Source organism: Anopheles merus, chromosome 2R, assembly GCF_017562075.2.
Source record: "Anopheles merus strain MAF chromosome 2R, AmerM5.1, whole genome shotgun sequence".
NCBI lineage: Eukaryota > Metazoa > Arthropoda > Insecta > Diptera > Culicidae > Anopheles > Anopheles merus.
Window position 1 is genome coordinate 58,662,395 of NC_054082.1, and position 19,267 is coordinate 58,681,661.

The following is a 19,267-nucleotide window of genomic DNA, read 5'->3' on the forward strand; positions in this document are numbered from 1 at the left end:
GATTCAATTGACCAATTGATACAACTTGCCCAACATACAGTGGATCGCCGTTTATCCGGGCTCATCGGGACTTGACCTTGCCCGGATATGCAAATAACACGGATAATGAGTCAAAATATATATTTTATCACAAACTCCTGATTAGTTTTAAAAATTGCCTTTTTTTTATAAAAATTGCCCAAGTTTTATTAACATCATGCTTTTCCATTGAGAATTTTTGAAATTTGTCATGAATAATGTTTTTGTTCTGACAATGTGCACTGATACCCGTTTTTTTTTCAAATATCCTCCTCATAACGCAATATCACCTTTATATTAAACTGTCATTTTTAAACAGCACGAATAAACAGACAGCCGGATAAAAGGTATCTGGATAAACGGCGCTCCGCTGTATATGTGGGTACAGTACTACCTGACAGCTCGATGTGAGTCCGGTCGATAAGCAGTATCACTTTCTTCCAGAGAAAACAAAAATGGATTAAAAATATTAGGTGGTAGAATCTAGGAGCTTTTTGACATTTCGTCACATGACGTACGGTCACCATCCTCTTTCGTTAATACATCTCTTTTTTCGATAAAATCAATAGACATACAAAAATGCACGTATTAAGAAAGAACAACAACAATATCGTAACAATAATTTCGCAACGAAACAGGCAATTTTTCGTCTACTTTTCCACGTTTCAAATCCTAGTTGTTGACACCGTGATTGGTACGATCTTGTGTCTTATATCATACCAGCTATTGCAACGGATACTGTGTATGGTAAATTTCCTTTGTACCTTCTCAATCCTACTGTTTTATAACTCTGTTTATGGACAACAAACTACTGACGCGTATTCTTATATCGGTCTGGCTAGGCCGCAGAATAAAAACTTCAAGCACATTGGTTCGTCAAAATCGTTTGTCATTCGAGGGTTTCGAGTGCTCTATTAGCTTGTCTAGCCAGTCTCGTGGTACAGTCGTCAACTCGTACGGCTTAGACAGCGGTCTAATCTTGTTGTGCGCAACATTGTTGCTGGCAAAATGTATGGCTTTTGACAGCTTGCGCAACTTTGTTGCCGGCCAAATTCAAACCAATTTGATTTTTGTCTGGCAACATTTTCTATTTACCTTGGTCATGGTAATCGGGTGTATGAAATGACACAGCAGCAGTGTGCGTTTTGTTGACATCCGTTAAATTTGGAATTTTTGCATTTATAATACATGTTTTGGTGTTTATTTTATTTTTTCAACACTTTATTAAATAAGTGAATGATAAAAAATAAACTCTGAGCTGTTGATTGGCTAATTTTTGATGCTAAACAATGTCAACGTGAATTGTTGCCAGCAACATTCATAGACCACCTCACCGATATGTTTCCGAGCAACAATGTTGCGCGCAACAACATTAGACCGCTGCCTTAACACATCAAGCCCCACAAGGACCGTGCCGCCATACGTAGGACTGACTATCCTGCTATGGGTGGTAATCAATAAGTCACTGTAAGCCAACCTCACAAGATGTACAGGCAGGCCTTGACCGACAACGGTTGTTGAGACAAAGAACAATAACAAGAAGATGTGCTCTGCTGAGTGGAGTCTAAAATCTAGCTCATATTCTAAAATTACGCCAAGGTCATGTATGTAATTCTTTCTGTTGATTGATGTCTCATCGATAAAGTATCGGTCTCAGCACCATTTTTTGATAAAAAAAAATCGATAGCCGCTCACGTTAAACTTGCAGTGTAACTATATCTTTCATTACCCTACATGAAGTCGATTCCCATCAAGTTAAGTATGAAGTGTAGGCAAACCATTTTTTTTAATAATTCTAAAATGATTTTTCATCACCCAAAACATTGAAAAAAAGCTAAAAATAACAACAACATGACAGATCCGGCTGTTATCGAAATTTTTCGATCGAAAAATGGTATTAAGGCCGTATGTGTGTTTAATTGGCTTCGTCATCCGTGTAAATGACAACACAAAACATTCATCTATATATAGCGTCAGAGAGTTTATGCCACATCATTTACCGCGTGTAACAATTTTCAGGAAACGAGTAACCTATATGATCGATATATAAACGCAAACATATACTATCGCAAACAGTAAAGGTCTGAGATCGCTGCTTTGCGGGACTTTCGAACTAATAGGTAACAGACTCGAAGTTCCTTGCACATGTTTAACCCATTACTGCCCGGGTGTGTAGAAACTAGATTCAAATGACATGATCATTTTTATAACACCTAGAGTTATGCCAATACGGAAGGAAACACATTTTTTATATATTTAATTCATTGAATGTTGAAATATTTGACGTATGCAATTTCATATGCTGGATAATTGGATTATCAAAAACGGAAATCTTCAAAAAATCGATTTTCCGTTTTTTCTAAAACAATAAATAAAAAAATAAAATGATTTTAACAAATAATTATCATAATTGGCTTCAGTGGTACTAAAAAAAACACTGAGAAGGGTACAAAGCCATATTACCCTTCAAAATTATTTGTTGTGCATCGGTTGCAATATTTATATGTTCGTTTGGTTTGGTTAGATTAGTATTGATAAAATGTGTTATTCTGTCAGACATATTTTCCGAACACTTCAATTTTGAAATCATTTTCGTAAAAAAAAAATGTAATGCTTCTATGGATTATCGCGAAACGAGTTTATACTTTAGAGGAAAGTATACCGTAGTAGCATGGTGAATGAATTTTCATAAAGTTTTTAAACTTAATTAACTCAAATTTTAAAGGGTTTTATTTTTTTTAAAGATATTTTGCTATATATCTCTTTTGACTTGTGTGACAAGAAACTGAAATTCAGGCGAATAATTCAAACATCAGATTTCCCTGGGCTACTTTTGCTGGTTCCCCAAAACAGTGGTCTTCAACCTAATATTATATTGGTCCGCGGATCATCTGTAGTCCGTTAACAGACGTAGTCCGTGATAGAATGTATTTTTGAAAAACAAAAGCTTATTACAAAACAAATTGTGTATTTTTTTGCACCATCCAAATTCAAATTTCAACAATCATGTCTAGAGTATGATTGAAACTTATGTTTGATCATAAAAATTTGTACTAAGTCTACATAATGAATGCCCTTAATATATATGAGCCGCGGCAAATATTTTTTTCAAAGCCAAGTGGTCTGCGATCCTAAAAAGGTTGGAGAGCACTGTAGAATTTATAACATAGCAGAATTGATCGATTTTACCATAACATACTACTTATGATTGGCCGGTCTGGTGGTACAGTCGTCAACTCGTACGACGTAACAACATGCCCGTCATGGGTTCAAGTCCCGAATAGACCGTGCCCCCATACGTAGGACTGACTATCCTGCTATGGTAACAATAAGTCACTGAAAGCCAAGCTCACTTCATTAGTGGGTACTAGCAGGCCTTGACCGACAACGGTTGTTGTGCCAAAGAAAAAGAAGAAGAAGACTACTTATGATATAGTCTAGTGTTGTAAACTATAGACGTTTTTAGGCGTTCGCATAAGGCTTTTCGTCAAAATCTTTGCAATAACATGACTGCAAAAAATCTATTTTGAATATTATTTCATATTCATCTTGTGAATTTAGAACATCCTAGTGCTTTCACCGATTGTAAGTGATTGAAACCTAAAATATTTTCACTTGAACAGTTCGAAAGTTCGTGTTCATTTGCTTGAGTACACGAATATAAGAGAAAAAGGGATACATAAATAATAATGAGAGTTACTTATGTAAGAAGAAAATCTAGTACACCTGAAGAATATCAGTGACACAAATGTCATTGAATCTAACGACATTCAACCCTACCTGCGAACTCGTTCGTTCTTGGGAATGTGCCGCGACGCTCATTTTCACTCATTTCATAGCCCGCTAGATAAAAATTTAGAAAACCGTATAGATTTTGTACTGGTGGTACAACCCATGGTTTAAAATGACTGTAGGATAAAAGAGCGAAAATTGAATGCGTAGCTTCAAATATTGTCAAAGTAGGCTATTTCGTGTAGAAGTACGTCACCGTTCACAACGCTGATTCAGACAGATTGAATGGTTAAGGTTTAAGTACAGTTTATTGTCTTTATTTATTTTTTGCCTCGATCGGAAATTTAGAGAACATCGGCCCGGGTAATTGGCGGTCAGCCACACGACATCACTTAGATGGCGTCTTCTGTTGGGATTAACGATAATTTTATACCCCCCTAGAATCATCAAAAGAGCCTAATAAGATTTAGCTCTTTGAAATGTTTTACATAAGTTCAAAATTGAAAAAATCTGATAAATTCATTGCTAAAAAAAGTCTATCAAACATTTTCGAAACACAAAACAGTGGACATCCGCTGGAGTGAACTAAATACTTTTGAACCAATTAAGATCTGCAGCTTCGAGCTAAGAGTACTTTAAAAGCAGAGCTGTAAAAGGATAACAACGTGCTAAATTTGCCGCTATTACAATATTAAATAAGTTTAAGCTTTGTTCAATGTTCATTGCACAGGGTTAGATGTAACAACAAATGATCGGATTCAGATCGGGCGATTAACTAATGCGCAGGGTAAGAATTCACGGCAGTTCAAACCTTGAAAGTAATTGACAAAAAAGAGCTCTACTAAACAAATCAGGGAAAGGCACAGCATCATTGCATACAACACGACTGGTAGATTATCGTAATATCGTCAACGGAGATCTTAACACTGATGTAAGGTGAGAGGAGATATCTTCTCTCAATATAATTGATATCGCGTACTTCCAACAGGTAATTGCCGACAATTACAATAAGATAAGAAAGAAGAATTAAATGAAAATTAAATAAATAATAATAGTAATAATAATGTATTAAGGCTAATGTTTCCTTTAGTAGCATTTGCATCCGCAATATCTGTTTCCAGTATGATCTGGCTACAGCCATTAACTAATCTTATAGAAATTCACATTTCAATGATAGTGACAGTTTTAGTAAAGACCACTGGTTTTCAACCTGTTTTCAAGAGCGTTGGAAGCTGGGGGTTTTCATGAGATTTTTGGTGATAGCGCCCAATCATCAGTTATTGGAAGTTCTACGTTGTTAGTAGACCCCCTACAGTTGTTAATCAGTGCGTAGAGGAGAGGGATTAATGCGTCGAGTATAGAACGACTAGAATTGATCTCAGTGCTAACCGATTTGATTGAAATAGATAACAGGGAGAAGTCTTTTATCAACCTTCTACTTATACTCATTCATATTCACATACTCAATTTCACTCCTCGGGGACTTAGGTGTTCACTCAATTGCTCATTTTTATAAGATTCTTTTAAAAAGTTTATTTTGATCTCACGGATTTTAGATGAGCAAGGAGAGACAGGCTAAGGATCAGAATGACTGTCCTCTTTTATATCGTTTTGTATCAGCATAAACATCTTTTCATAACTGATTCCGTTGGAGTTAAAGAATCGTTCCAACAGTAATAGCCCTCTACTAATTTGAAGAGAAAATTGTGTAATGATAGTTACAATCTTCCTTGTGTTACAGACAGGCCTTGATTGACAACGGTAATTGTGACAAAGAAGAAGAAGAAACAAGGTCATTGATTTCATAGCTTTATTTCCATTGTTTTTAGCTCGTTTGTTTAATTTCCATTGCTGAGAGAGGTCCTGTCCTGTCCTGTCCTGATGATGAACACATGATCATCTATTTTGAAATTACATCGGAAATCTGCGGATTTGTGTTTTTTAAACAGCCAACTTTTTTGGTACTATCACATCTATTCTAACATTGAGAAGACATAGGTCTCCAACACTTATCTGAAGACTATTTCATTCTTATCATCCACTGGTGGGTGGTAGAGATGCTTGAGAGCCGCTGGTCAGCTGCCAATGTGGTCCTGGTAGCAGAGTTCGTCAAGATACGGACGAATAGGCTTTTTGTCGTGCTGCACCATCGTATCGAGAACATCCGCACATAAAACTAGAAGTCTTTTACCCACTACATAAAAATAAAACAACCTGATTTGCTCAAAAATTCGTGCCACCCTGCATATTATAATAAGATTATTATCTAATATCTATTTATCTCAGATCTTGTTCTACATATTTACACTCCTTTATACAAATTGTAGTGGCAGCTACCATATTGAATCTGCGTGATGTTAATCCACCATAAAAAAGCACAAGATTCCAATGTACCATGAACCAATGAACAAGGTCGGCTTAATACACAATTAACCGAAGCTTTTTTATTTTTTTCTTTTGGTACAACAACCGTTGTCGGTCAAGGCCTGCCTGTACCTACTAGTGAAGTGAGCTTGGCTTTCAGTGACTTATTGTTACCATAGCAGGATAGTCAGTCCTACGTATGGGGGCACGGTCTATTCGGGGCTTGAACCCATGACGGGCATGTTGCTACATCGGACGAACTGACGACTGTACCACCAGACCAGCCCAACTGAAGCTAGTTATGGCATATATTCTGTAGGGAATCCGTTTTATTGTGAATCAGATTAATCTGGTTTAACCATTTAAGGCTGAAAATAGATGAACTAGTATTTCGCGCCTGCGAAAATTGGTTCGTGTATTTTTGGCCTAACGGGTGCAGTATAAGGTGAGAGTCGTGATATGCCTTTCAACACAAAAATAAGAAGAGTGCAATGCTTTTACTAAGTGACAATACCCAAGTGACATTTGCTCGAAATTGTTTTTCCATATCTGCTCGATTAGTACTCGATACACCCGAAATTATTGATTTGTGTGTGATCAAGTGTTTTGAATGCGCCAAGTTTTGGTGTGTTCGTAAATAAGACTTTCTTCTATCGATGGACTCTGCCGTCGAGCTTATTTTATATTCATAGCTTTGGTATTTGATAAAAAACCAAATAAATCAAATTTTGTGTGACGTTATTTCATAAAAAATCTATATTATTTAAGTATAAAATGGCTTCATGACCTACTATAACGATAGGAAACATCATTTCCGATCGAATCTAGAAGAAAGTAACGAAAAAGCCGCTTCACAGTTGATTTTAAAGGTCTTTTCTAAATTCCCTTAAACTGGTGCAGTTTAAGGGAAGTTTAAGGCTCCAGTTTAAGGGGATTTGCTCGAATTCCTGATTATTCGTGCTCGAAAATGTCAATTGGGTAGTTCTTACCCAAGCCTTATAGTAGGTCATGAAGCCATTTTATACTTAAATTATATAGATTTTTTATGAAATAACGTCACACAAAATTTGATTTATTTGGTTTTTTATCAAATACCAAAGCTATGAATATAAAATAAGCTCGACGGCAGAGTCCATCGATAGAAGAAAGTCTTATTTACGAACACACCAAAACTTGGCGCATTCAAAACACTTGATCACACACAAATCAATAATTTCGGGTGTATCGAGTACTAATCGAGCAGATATGGAAAAACAATTTCGAGCAAATGTCACTTGGGTATCGACAAGGATGATAACATCTCTATGTAGAATCTATGTAGGAGACAAAACGCACGGTGTCTTTTCGTCGGTGGTCTTCTCAACGGTGCCATCGCATTTGACTTTGGGATATCTTCAGAGCAGTTTAAAGATAGACTCTGACTCCTGACATGGACTCTGTAATTACTATTACCATCACTATTGTAGTAATAATGTATGATAAAGAAGAGGAATATTATGTAGTTAAATTCGAGATTAAAGTGTGAATAGCTGTAAGACACACTCTCAAGAAAGACACAAAGCATATCACTAGAGAGTTGCTATTAATGTGGACTAGTAATGGGAAAAACGGCTCCGAAGCCGGAGCCAGCTCCGAAACAACGGCTCCGCACCCACGGCTCCGGAGCCAGCTTTTTACTGCACCGCATTGCGCTGCCCATCGCTGCCATAAAAGGCGTAATAATTATATTAACTAACGGCTCCGGAGCCGTTGGTGCGGAACCGGTTTCGGGCAAAAGTCGGAGCTGGCTCCGGAGCCGTTGGTGCGCTCCGAAACGCCCATCACTAATGTGGACGTGTAAGAGCAGCCCTTTCTTTAACATCATTTGTTGTTTATGAGAGCATGGGGGGCAGAGGATTTTGCTGAGCTATACTACCAATAAGACATTTTGATAAAAGCAGCCTACGAGAGCATAGATCTTGCAGACAATTATGCCACACTGAGAAAATGCTGGACCAGATCATCAAACACCAGTGAGACATCGATTGCATACGTGTACGTATTCTGTTGCGATACCGTATCTACACGCACCGGGAAAAATTGCGCGCGATAGACCAATGTTTTCATTCATCCTAAGGTGCATTAAAGGTGCTATTTGTAAATGAACGAAAGAACCGAGATCGGGTTCACGTTCATTGTATTGATTGACTCACGTTCACTTAAAAGAACCGAAATTGCCACCTCTAATGTAGATACAATCCTTTAAAAAACCGGTTCAAGTCCCTTTACTATCTTCAAAATTTTCCCATTGAATTGATCAATGTGGTTCACTTTTATAGGAATGTCACAAGACCGTACAGTATGGTAATTCAGTCTGGTAAATCGTAGAACATCCAATTCAAATCATATGATTTACAAACAGTAAACACATTTAGAAGAGACAAATTTAAGAGAAAGCTGCGGATACTTTTATGATATAGAATATTAATTGTATTTTAAGGCAAAAAGATATAAAAACCCAAACTCAAAGCTATATTCTTATATGGTGCTACAAATTTGCGAAACACAAATTGTTTGATAACAACATATAAGCAGATGGAAGGAACAGCAAGTAAAACAACCGCATCTATCCTCATAAGAATGAAATGCAGTAGAGCTAACCCCACGGACCTTGCAAACAGCGAAACTTGTAAAGAACCTCTGCTATCTCTCGATAGGTCGACATGGATCCTGGCCGACGGCGACCAGATCACCGAAAATATTCATCCAGGGACCGGACCAAAGAGCAGTATAAAGTCTTAAGGCATATAGAAGGGGTCTTCAAAATTTTCAGTTCGCGGGCCGCATTGTTTCGTAAATATCGTTTTGACTAGAAAATACTTAGTGAAAACTTTAAAATTCTACGTTTTTTTTTTCTTTTTTAACTTGATTTCTCTTGGTGAAATAAAAAAAAAATAATGAAAATTGTAAAACTAACATGATATTTACTTTATCCTTCATAAAATCATCCCGGGCCGCATATAGGCTCTCGAGTGCCGCATGCGAACCACGGGCCGAACCATTTCATTCAACCATTTCAACACTCCAAGCATTTTATGGGTCTTAGTGACCAGGGAGTCAGCATTCGGTGGTTTTTTGTATGAAATGACTAAGCGACCAGTAATAAGAATTGGAAACGTTATTTCCCAAAAGTTAGAGAAGAATGCAACGAAAAAGCCACATCACAGTCGATTTTATAGGGCTTGTTATAAATATATAGGTATAGGTATAGGTTATAAATATATAGGTCCTTTAACCTTGAAGGTGCCAGTTTAAGGGACATAGGTCAAAACCGAAATTTTAGAATTCAAAAATGTCAATTGGATAACGATACCCAATTGACATTTTCGAGCACGAATTTTAGAATTCGAGCTATTTTCCTTAATATGTCTCCTTAAACTTCTCTTAAACAGCAACAGTTTAAGGGAATTTAGAAAAGCCTTATAAAATCAACTATAACTCGAATTTTTGTTTCTTTCTTATAGTTTTACCGGCAAATAACCATTCACCTATTTTGGTGATTTAGCAATTTTATACTTAAAAAACCGAATTTTCACCAAAAAAAAAAACAACCCAAAAAGTATACTTGCGTTCTTCAACGATAACCAAAGTTAAGAATGTAAAATGAGCTTAACGTGTATCGATAGAAGAAGGTCCAATTTACGATTTAACAAAAACCTGGCGCTTTCATTACAGTTGTTCACACAAAAATCCAGAATTTCAGGAATATCGTGTACTAGAAGAGCAGACATGGTAATACAATTTCGAACAAATGTCACTTGGGTACAGACCCGGTTAACAAAGATGGTTTACAAGAAGCATTCTATTAACTAAAAAGATTTTTACTTTTTTCTATTTACGCTCTATTTCCATTCTTTTATAGATAAATCAACAGCCAATAGTTTGTAGAAATACTTAAGAGAAATATTGCTAACAAATTTAACATAAGCAATTCATATGTTGTTAAAAAGCTCTTATGTAAAAACAGTACAACTTTGGTTGCATATAGAAAATGTCGCATCATTTTTTTTAATATAGACGTTTTATGTTCTCCGTTTGATCCATTCACATAATTGAATGTTGTTGAATGATTAACTAACTTTCATTTAATTTCCCTTCTCCAAATAGTTTGTGTTTAATAGTTTAAAATTTTCTGGAATAATTTATTAAATCTAGGAATTGTTCAAACTTCGTGTAATTTGCATCAAATGGACTTCACAAATTTTGCAGTTCAACATTATTCTAAATGAAAACATCCTACCAGTCGAAATCATTGTAAAATATTATCATATATTCCTTATGCAATAAACATCAAAAAGACTCCATTCTATATTGTTTCAAAGTACTAGGCAATAAAATTTATGGTGCAATGGTTCTATCATACGTTTATCTTATGTTTTATTACTCGACCATATTACTAGTTGGAGAGCTTGTGTTTACGAAAAATCACAGTCTCCTACGAGAATGATGGTAATCAAGGTAAGACCCGTATGGATTTAATGAGATAATAATAACTCAATCTTTCACCAGCTTGCATTACAGGTTGCCTAATGTTTCTGTTCATTATCTTAAGAGAGGAGAGTGAGTACTGCCGGAATCGTTTGAAGTTAGCAAACTAGCACCAATGATTTCATTTGATTGTTTTGCCTTTTTATACGGACAATTATAACTGTTGTGGGGCGAAGAGTAACAGATTTTGGTAGATGTATATTAAAGTAAATCCATTTCGTTGCTAATCAATTGTTTTGAAATGAGAAAACTAAGCGGGTTAGTGAACATTTTACATGTTATCTTTCTTCTACCACAAACTTACAATAAATAGGCAGCAATTATGCCAGTAAAATGAATAAAATAGTAAAATAGTGTTTAGAGCTACAGTATTTGTTTTCAGTTGTTGCTTTTCTTTTACCTTTTCATGTGTTAGTGTCTGACCCTTTTCAATGGTTACGCCGGTTCTGTATTGTGATAGGGGTTCATAGACATACCGCAACAATACTCACCCTCAGGTTAATGTTTCAGTGCGATTTAGGGTGGCTGTTTGCCGTGATAATGACGGTTTAACCACTTGTAGCTGGAGTTGAATGATTTGAATTGCCAAACGCAGTTAAAACAGGTGTTTTAAACTAAAATCACAAAACGAGAAGCATGACAGTCATTCGAACATAGACATTTTCCACCAAAAAGCTTATGATGATAACTATTATTACTGATTATTACACACACATACACATGGAATACATAAACACTCATACAATGCAAATGAAATGTTATCTACTAAGATAATGCACAGTTACAATTAAGTCTAGAAGTAATAATAACGTATGACGTTGAAAGTATGCAATTGATTTTCCGGAATATATCAGCATCTGCAATCTTTGAATTCATACACTTCGATCATTTCGATAATACACTGTTAAATGCGACATTTCAAACTTGATTATCATATCCTTTTTGCATCACTCATTATTGTTTAATTACACTTTAGAAAATTAACACTATAATTATTGTAAAAAAAGGCAACAATATAATTTCTTTTTCGGTTTGCGATATTTGAAGAGCGCTGCAAACCCTCTTTAATCAGCATCAGCACTAATAGTACACAATTATGTTATTTTGTTTCATTTTTATGTGCCTTACACTTATAGAAGAATCGCGTATTGAATGGAACAATGTCACCACTTTAAGCTATTAACAGAAATATATAATGTATTGATCACCGAATAATGTTGGATACTTTTCACACGCCTTACGGCAAATGTTTGTAACTCACATACTTCGATCAAGCAGGTAGCACTCTATGTTCAAACACACTCAAGAAAACAGTAATGCACTGAAACACTGGCCAAATCAAAATAATCGCCACACAGCTAGATACGCGGTTGATCAATCATTGTTTTGACACATCGTAAGCACACAATCCATGCGACGAGTCTCACATTACGACTGAAAGTGTTGGAAATCCGGAATGAAGTGAATAGTCGCTACAACACTATTCGTCCCTCACGTATCTCCTTCGATTGCGTTCGCGTCGTACCGAAGATGCTGGTCGGTACAACCAAACAAATGTTTCAGTCTCTTACTAACATGTTTAATGTCTCTTTTACTCTCGTTTGCTGCTGGCTTTGTGCATAGCATACCAGCGAAGATGGTCCGTCGATTTAATATGTTTAACGGTCGAGCAACTTGCGTATTTCGTCGAGAAAACTGAACAAAGTGGAGTGAAAGAGATCCGAAGCCGACCGATTCAACGCGAATGTAATCGCATTACTATTCCTGAGACACCGCACAGCTGTAAAAAGCCCACCCAGTTCCCTTGAAAAAACATACGTGTAAGAGAGACGGCGCATACACATTTGTTACCGCCCATTTTTAAGCATCGAACCAGTTCTATCTCTTCTTAACTCACGGGAATCGTTAATGCGAGACAACAAAAGCTAGCTTTACTCGGGAGCGCATGAGCAATTCATGAATCGTAAATAACCGCACTATTGTGATTTGACCGAATCTAAAAAAATCGACACTAACAAGGACACAGTTATGCATGCATTGAACGAATAGAAAGAGATACATAATTCTCTCAAGGCGAATTTAATCTTCAATGGTTACCTAAACGTTTCTTTCAAATTCACTTGACGCATGGGAATGCACCTTATGATCAGCAAACGAAAGCTTTGTGGCAGTTTATACCGTGAAACATTGGATGCTGTTGAAACATAAATTATTTTTCAATACTACGGCAATACCTCGATGACATAATCGATTCAAAATGACTGTAATCTGAGGATCAAGTAAATGCGTATATCGCAATTGTCTTTAAGTATATTGGAAGCAAAATGTAGGAGCTTCTGTGAATTGAAGTTGAAAAATAAATACCAAATTGTAAATTCCGATCTTTATTGTTGGCTAGAGATAACCTGGATGAAAATTGCTGCTGACGAATGCCATGATTGCGATACGGTTTTAGAGGGTCTTGCAAGTCAAAATTAAATATCACCAAAACAATTTCAGTACCTCAATATTCACTTTCACTGTCACGTTTTTGTTTCTTCACACTGCAGTTATTGTTAAGGGCCTAATATATTTCTAACACACTTAGTTTTGTTTAAATGTGCGAGTGCTCGTCCTTTTTTTAAACATTGATTTCAAACAAATATTCAACTAATTTTAAATCGATTTGATTAATTTATCAATTTAAACGAGGAAATACAATTCGCTCCAGCTTTTGGAAAACAATCTTGAGCGTGTGAAAAATTATATAAAGCATTTAAAAGTTTTGTTTTGTACAGTGAAACAACATCGTTTTACAGCCAAAGAAAATCTGTATGTGCTAAAAATGATTTGTTGACATTTTATTTTGACTATCACAAGCCTATATCACATGATCAATTTGTTTTCATTTAATTTTGACTATTACAACCCTGTATCACATGACAAAGAAGAAGTTAAAAAAATATCCTTTGGAGCTAATTAAATGATGATAACATGCATGTTGATTGCATCTATGATGATTTATGCAAATGTTTATATAAAATGCATTAATTACACGTTAAATATATATTATTTAATACATAGTTTAGGATAGTGAAGAAACGCAAGCTCCAACTACATGAAGCAATCTACAATCATAGATTTCTCTAACAGATTTGACCACTTACGTGCTTCTCTCGAATACGCAGGCGCCTAATTTATCATTTGTGCAGTAGTAGATTTACGAATTAAAGCTATGAATATGTCATTAAACAAAGCCATTTGATTCGCGTTCCGATTGCAAGTGGGCGTTGATGGATATGAGATCTTCCAAGTTCAATGCGATGGAAAACTATATCCCTTTTGCTTTAAATTAAGGAATGTAATCAATGAATTGGTACGAAAAGAGCTGAGTTTTGAGTGATTAGCCTGGTTGACAAGAAACTCAAACAAAAATACCTCTGCACAAGAATATTGAGGACCTATTCCGTTGCTGACCTTGAGCAAAAGGCTGTAGTGCACTAAATAGAAACACATTCGAGCAATCGATTTGGCAAACATATGTGTAACCGAGAACGTTTAATATAACTAATATCCAGGCAGCTTTTGTATATTCTTTGTAAGGTGCCAAACTGGTGCAAATATTTCAATGTGCGATTGGGATGATTTGAACTATAGGCTGTCATAGCATTTCCTCTATCAAAGGGTTTCGTTCCATGGCGCAGGTATATATGTTCAGGGCCGATGATCATGCCGTTTCATTATTGGTATTATTGGCATTCTGTTCCTAGCCATAATTAAAACTCATGGTCAACTGAAATATATTATAAATGCAATAAGCAAATGCTATTTGTTGTGTTGCAAAAAAGATCTGAAATAATGGATTGAAGAACATAAATAAGTTTAATTTTTAGAAAGGGCTCAAACTGGATACTTAGTTTAGATGGTTAATGATTAACTTTTAAAAAAGTTTGGGCTTTTAAATAAAATTACTAATTTCATCATTTGCACTTTACTCATCTGTTATTTAGTTATTTTATTCATTATTTTCTTTTATTCAGACTTAATCAAATGAATATGTATCTTTATGAATATCGCGCTGTCGTATTCCAGTAAGATTTTAACATATAAAGCATTATTTCTATTTATTAGTTAGTGAAATCAACAACATTCTGAATGAAGATCGCGAGCGACTGTACTACCAGACCTACTCAACGATATTACCCGTTTACAAATTCTACGATTAACAGATTCAACCCCCTTTCTTCACAATTTGACATCTGCTCAGACAGTTTTTTTCATTTTAATCATATGAAAGCTCTAATCCTAGACACTTGAGCGACGACCACTTAATGAACTATCTTAAATTTAAATTCGAACTAAGCCCTAATTCAGCGACTCTTTTCACCTATATTGAATAGCAATAAAACGTTCGTGTTACGCGTAGCAGTCGAGCGGTTAATCGTTTGCTCCATATAGTGTGCGCCTTATAGCAATATGTCAAGTTTTCTTAGTAATTGAGGTGCATTCAATTCATATCAATTATATTCTAACAAAGACACATCGCAAATAGTTGAAACATGAATTGAATGCACATTCCGTTATTTAATAATTTTCAGACTAGAGCTAATTTTTAAATGCTTTTTGTTATTTGCAACAATATTGCTGATGCTTTCATTTTTTCATAATTGAGATAGCTGATAATCCAATACATTAACTAGTTAATCAATAAACAATCAACATGATTAATGTTTTAAAAGCTTATACGATACGAAATGCAATATTCATATAGACACAAATTCTCGTCGCCTAATTTTAATACGAATACGCGGATCGAAATACCCTAGTCAAATAGGAAGAAATATTCTGTAGTGAGAAACACGCTCTAAAATATTTGCTCTAAATAAATAGCTAATTGAATTCGAGTAGTTAGTTCATACGCACTCCGATAGATGACGGTAGAATATCATTTCCCAATTTCTATTGGGAAATGATCCGTTGTATTTACCTCGCTGTATGTTGCAGAAGCTGCGTTGGTAAAATTGGCGTGTATTTCCTTTTCATTTATTCTTTTATAATCTTTATTAAATCAAATGTTTTACCCGTATAGTGGAAGGTCTCTTCGGAAATTGTCATAATTTCTGCTGATATACTACGAACAGGTTTAAGTTTTGCTGAAGCATTTTTATTGGCTTGAGAATTGTAGAATGCAGAAGGATGGCCAAAATTGTTATAATCAGATGACATGTCTAATTTACTTAGATTGAAAAGCCTATAATTGTTGTTGTATGTTATATTTCCTTCAAGAGGGACAGTTGTTCAAAATCAAATGCCAGATCGTCCAAAAAGCTTTTCAGTTTCAAGTAGGATTTCCTTCCTTTGTAATGAATCCTGATATCCACATACTTCGTGTTTGATCCTGCAATCATTTGAAATGAACAATCTTAAACAACAACCTTCCATGAACACGGGAGTGCTTCAATACCATAGATGTATGCTCTCTATAGGATGAACTCGTGCTGCTGGTTAGCCGCAAAAAACGAATGACATTGTTAGTGCAAAAGAAGATGTTCTCTGGACCTGCGGCGAAAATTCATTAATCAACCTTCTACAAAAACAAACGGGCTACACCGTTGAAGTTTGTTAGTACGTCTGAAGATATGGTATTTGACAAGCCTCTTTGAAAACTAAATGACATTTATTTACAATATTCTGATATCCAGATGTGTGTGTGTGTGTGTTTTTATAAATTTAAAATTGAACAATCATTTTATCAATTTCTAACAAATTATTAGAAGTGAATGTTTAGAATAAAAAGAGTACATGTTTTATAAGTAAAGTTTTAGGATTATCTAATATATGAGCAGCACAAGTTATTCATAACTTGCCAGGACTTAAATTTTATCAAAAGTTACTAATTGTGTGAAAAGATCGGATAAATAAATTGTGTTTTTCTAAGTATACTCACTGAATTTAGATCAAATTTAATTGTTCTGCGAAAAAAAAGTTATCTCAAATAGAACATTTTTGTAAGTATTGTTTTGGGAAAGAGTTATATGCATGAACCTCTATCCAGTCTTGATATTAAACCACTAACTGGTACAATTTAACGAATTTTAAATAGATTGAACTTCAAAAGCTTTTAAATTTTTTGAAATAATTTAAGTCAAAATGGAGCAGATTTTCGAGAAGATTTGACTCCGAAGAGAGTCAAAGATAACAAATTTTATTTTAACGATAGTTGAGTGGAGTTGTTGATAGTTGAAGAGTTGATAATTGGAGTTGAGATAACAGGTTGAGGTTTTATTCTATATATATATATATATATATATATATATATATATATATATATATATATATATATATATATATATATATATATATATATATATATATATATATATATATATATATATATATATATATATATAAATTGTGTATATAAATTGTATATATATATATGTTGTTGCAAGAATACAGATAGAAAATCCACATAAACAAGAGTATTGTTGATAGTGAAGGCAAAAGGTCCTCCTTTCAATTCATAAAAAAATCTCTACTCCGAAAGAAAAAACCAACACCAGTGGTCGGAAATGTTAATGATTTGGATTTAAAGCTAAATGCGATTGTTATCTGTTCCTTTCTGACAGAATATCAAGTTTAGTTACAAATACACTACGGCTCTCATTTGATCTGAAAACATCACAAAAAATCTTGGCGCATAATAACAAGGCACAGGGAAAAAAGATAAGGTGCTAATCATCGCCTTTTTAATGTACATCATAGCTTCTGAAACACTATTATGTCTCTCAAATATCCACAATCTTGCACAGCACACGATGAAATATTTATTAAAAAGTAGCGGCGCGTAGTCCAAATAAAACTTAGCACACGTTTCACTGGCCTTAAAAATATAATTAATTTTATCCTTGCTGTCTCATTCAAATGTCTTGCGATAGTTCGGTATCCGGTTGATGCTGTTGCATGAGCATACCCCGGTCTTTGTTTCGAATTGAAGTATATTATGTTACGCTTCTGCATGGCGAACGATAACGTGCCTGTTGGGGATCAGACTTCAGTCCACTATAGTCAACAGATGATAGCTTTTTAAACATCTTCAATCTGTATATTCTGCGTTCTGCCAAGTCGTATGAATTTTTGAAGAAGCTAAAGAAAACTCATTGAGAGCATGTTTCGCATTCGGTATACGTATTAGTTTTTTATAAGTGAAGTGGAGATCGTCCGTACGAGCATTTGCTAACGAAAATGAGATAAAGTCACGGGAAGGAAACAGTAAGCAGATAAAGCTTAAGTTTTTATCATAAATAAAAAGGTGAGGTAAAATCAACCCCAAAACGTCAAAGCATAGCTTAAAAGGTCATAAATTTTCTTTCCGCTTGACACAAAATACTACCTGAGCCGACACGATCGCTTCACTGCTCTAGCTTCTATAAGCATCGTTTATCGTCTCCAACGGCTACAGTAGAGTCGACACAGAAAGTTCTCATATAAATTTGTTCGAGTTGTTACTCAGGGTGCCTGTTGTTTTTGGATCGTTTCGATGACACTGGTTTGGATCATGTGGGGGTTTGTGTTTCCGTTTCTCTCTTTGGCAAGAGTACAGGCCACAGAATATGTGTATTTCGTTCCTGCGCTGCTTGGAAAAAGGAAATGCTGGAAATGCTATAAATTAAATATTAACTAATTTTTAACCCAATAAATTATGCAGACCAAAGCATGGGGCGTAAACTGCATTTCTTTTTATTTTTTATGCCCAATAGCGTAAACGTAGCTCTATGGTAGATATTTCCTCTTGGAACGTCCTTTCGTAACCCAGTATGTACATAGTTTCAGCGAAGTTTTGTCGTGTGCAAAGCAAAACACGGACCATAGATTGTGACTTTGGTGAAAGCTTGAACTTGATTGGATTGCACATGAGTAGCTTTTAGTCGTTTACTACTTGAATGGTGCTCAAAATTCAAAATTATCAACCCCTTTGGAATCATAACATACTAAATATTAGGAACCATAGTACAATCGTCCATCAGAATCAACTCGACTCGATCACGAATTGAAAATGAAGAAATAAATTATAAATTTCAACAAATTATTGTAATTTATTAACGCGAAGGTTGTCCTCACTCAGGCGATTGGAACAACGGGTAAAAAAAAGACGGTGCAATGGTGTGGTATGTTTCGGGTTGTTTATGGTTCAGATATTTTCAACCGGCACACCGAAGACTGTATAGCACGGAAGTAAAACGGCGACTCACAACGTTTGAATCTGATTGGTGCTTTCTGTCCCCTTTGCCTTGGTCTATCGACTGAATGATTGTTATGTGATGGATAACAAGTAGTTTATGCGTTTGTTTTGGACTGTCTTTCAACACCATTAATTCGCCTAAACTATGGAACAAGTGGCACGCAACGCGTGTAGATTAAGTGTAATAGCTTTTGCCTTTTAATTTACTGTTTTTTTAGTAATGTAAGCATGATATTCTTTATTACAGATTTATACAAGATGTTTACCAAAACAACATAGTTTTCAAAATATAATTTATTATTCAAAAACAATAGCATACAATTAGGTAATGTTTGAAAAATATTAAAAGATAAGTTAAAGTACTTAAAACATTTATTTAATTTCTTGAACATATATATTATACAA

The 19,267-nt window shown here is 35.1% G+C and overlaps 1 protein-coding gene across 10 annotated transcripts in view; it reads right to left on the minus strand.

Moving 5' to 3' along the window:
- LOC121590434 (homeotic protein Sex combs reduced-like) overlaps positions 1 to 12,160 on the minus strand; it is a 42,677-nt gene extending 30,517 nt beyond the window's left edge. Inside the window, exons 1-2 of one of the 10 annotated variants that reach the window (XM_041910124.1) lie at positions 11,907 to 12,160; positions 11,133 to 11,255 (exon numbers count right to left, since the gene is read on the minus strand). The gene's annotated coding sequence lies outside the window, so the exon portion shown is untranslated. The other 9 variants (XM_041910123.1, XM_041910120.1, XM_041910118.1 and 6 more) reach the window with 9 other exon arrangements.
- Positions 12,161 to 19,267: the final 7,107 nt, after the last annotated feature.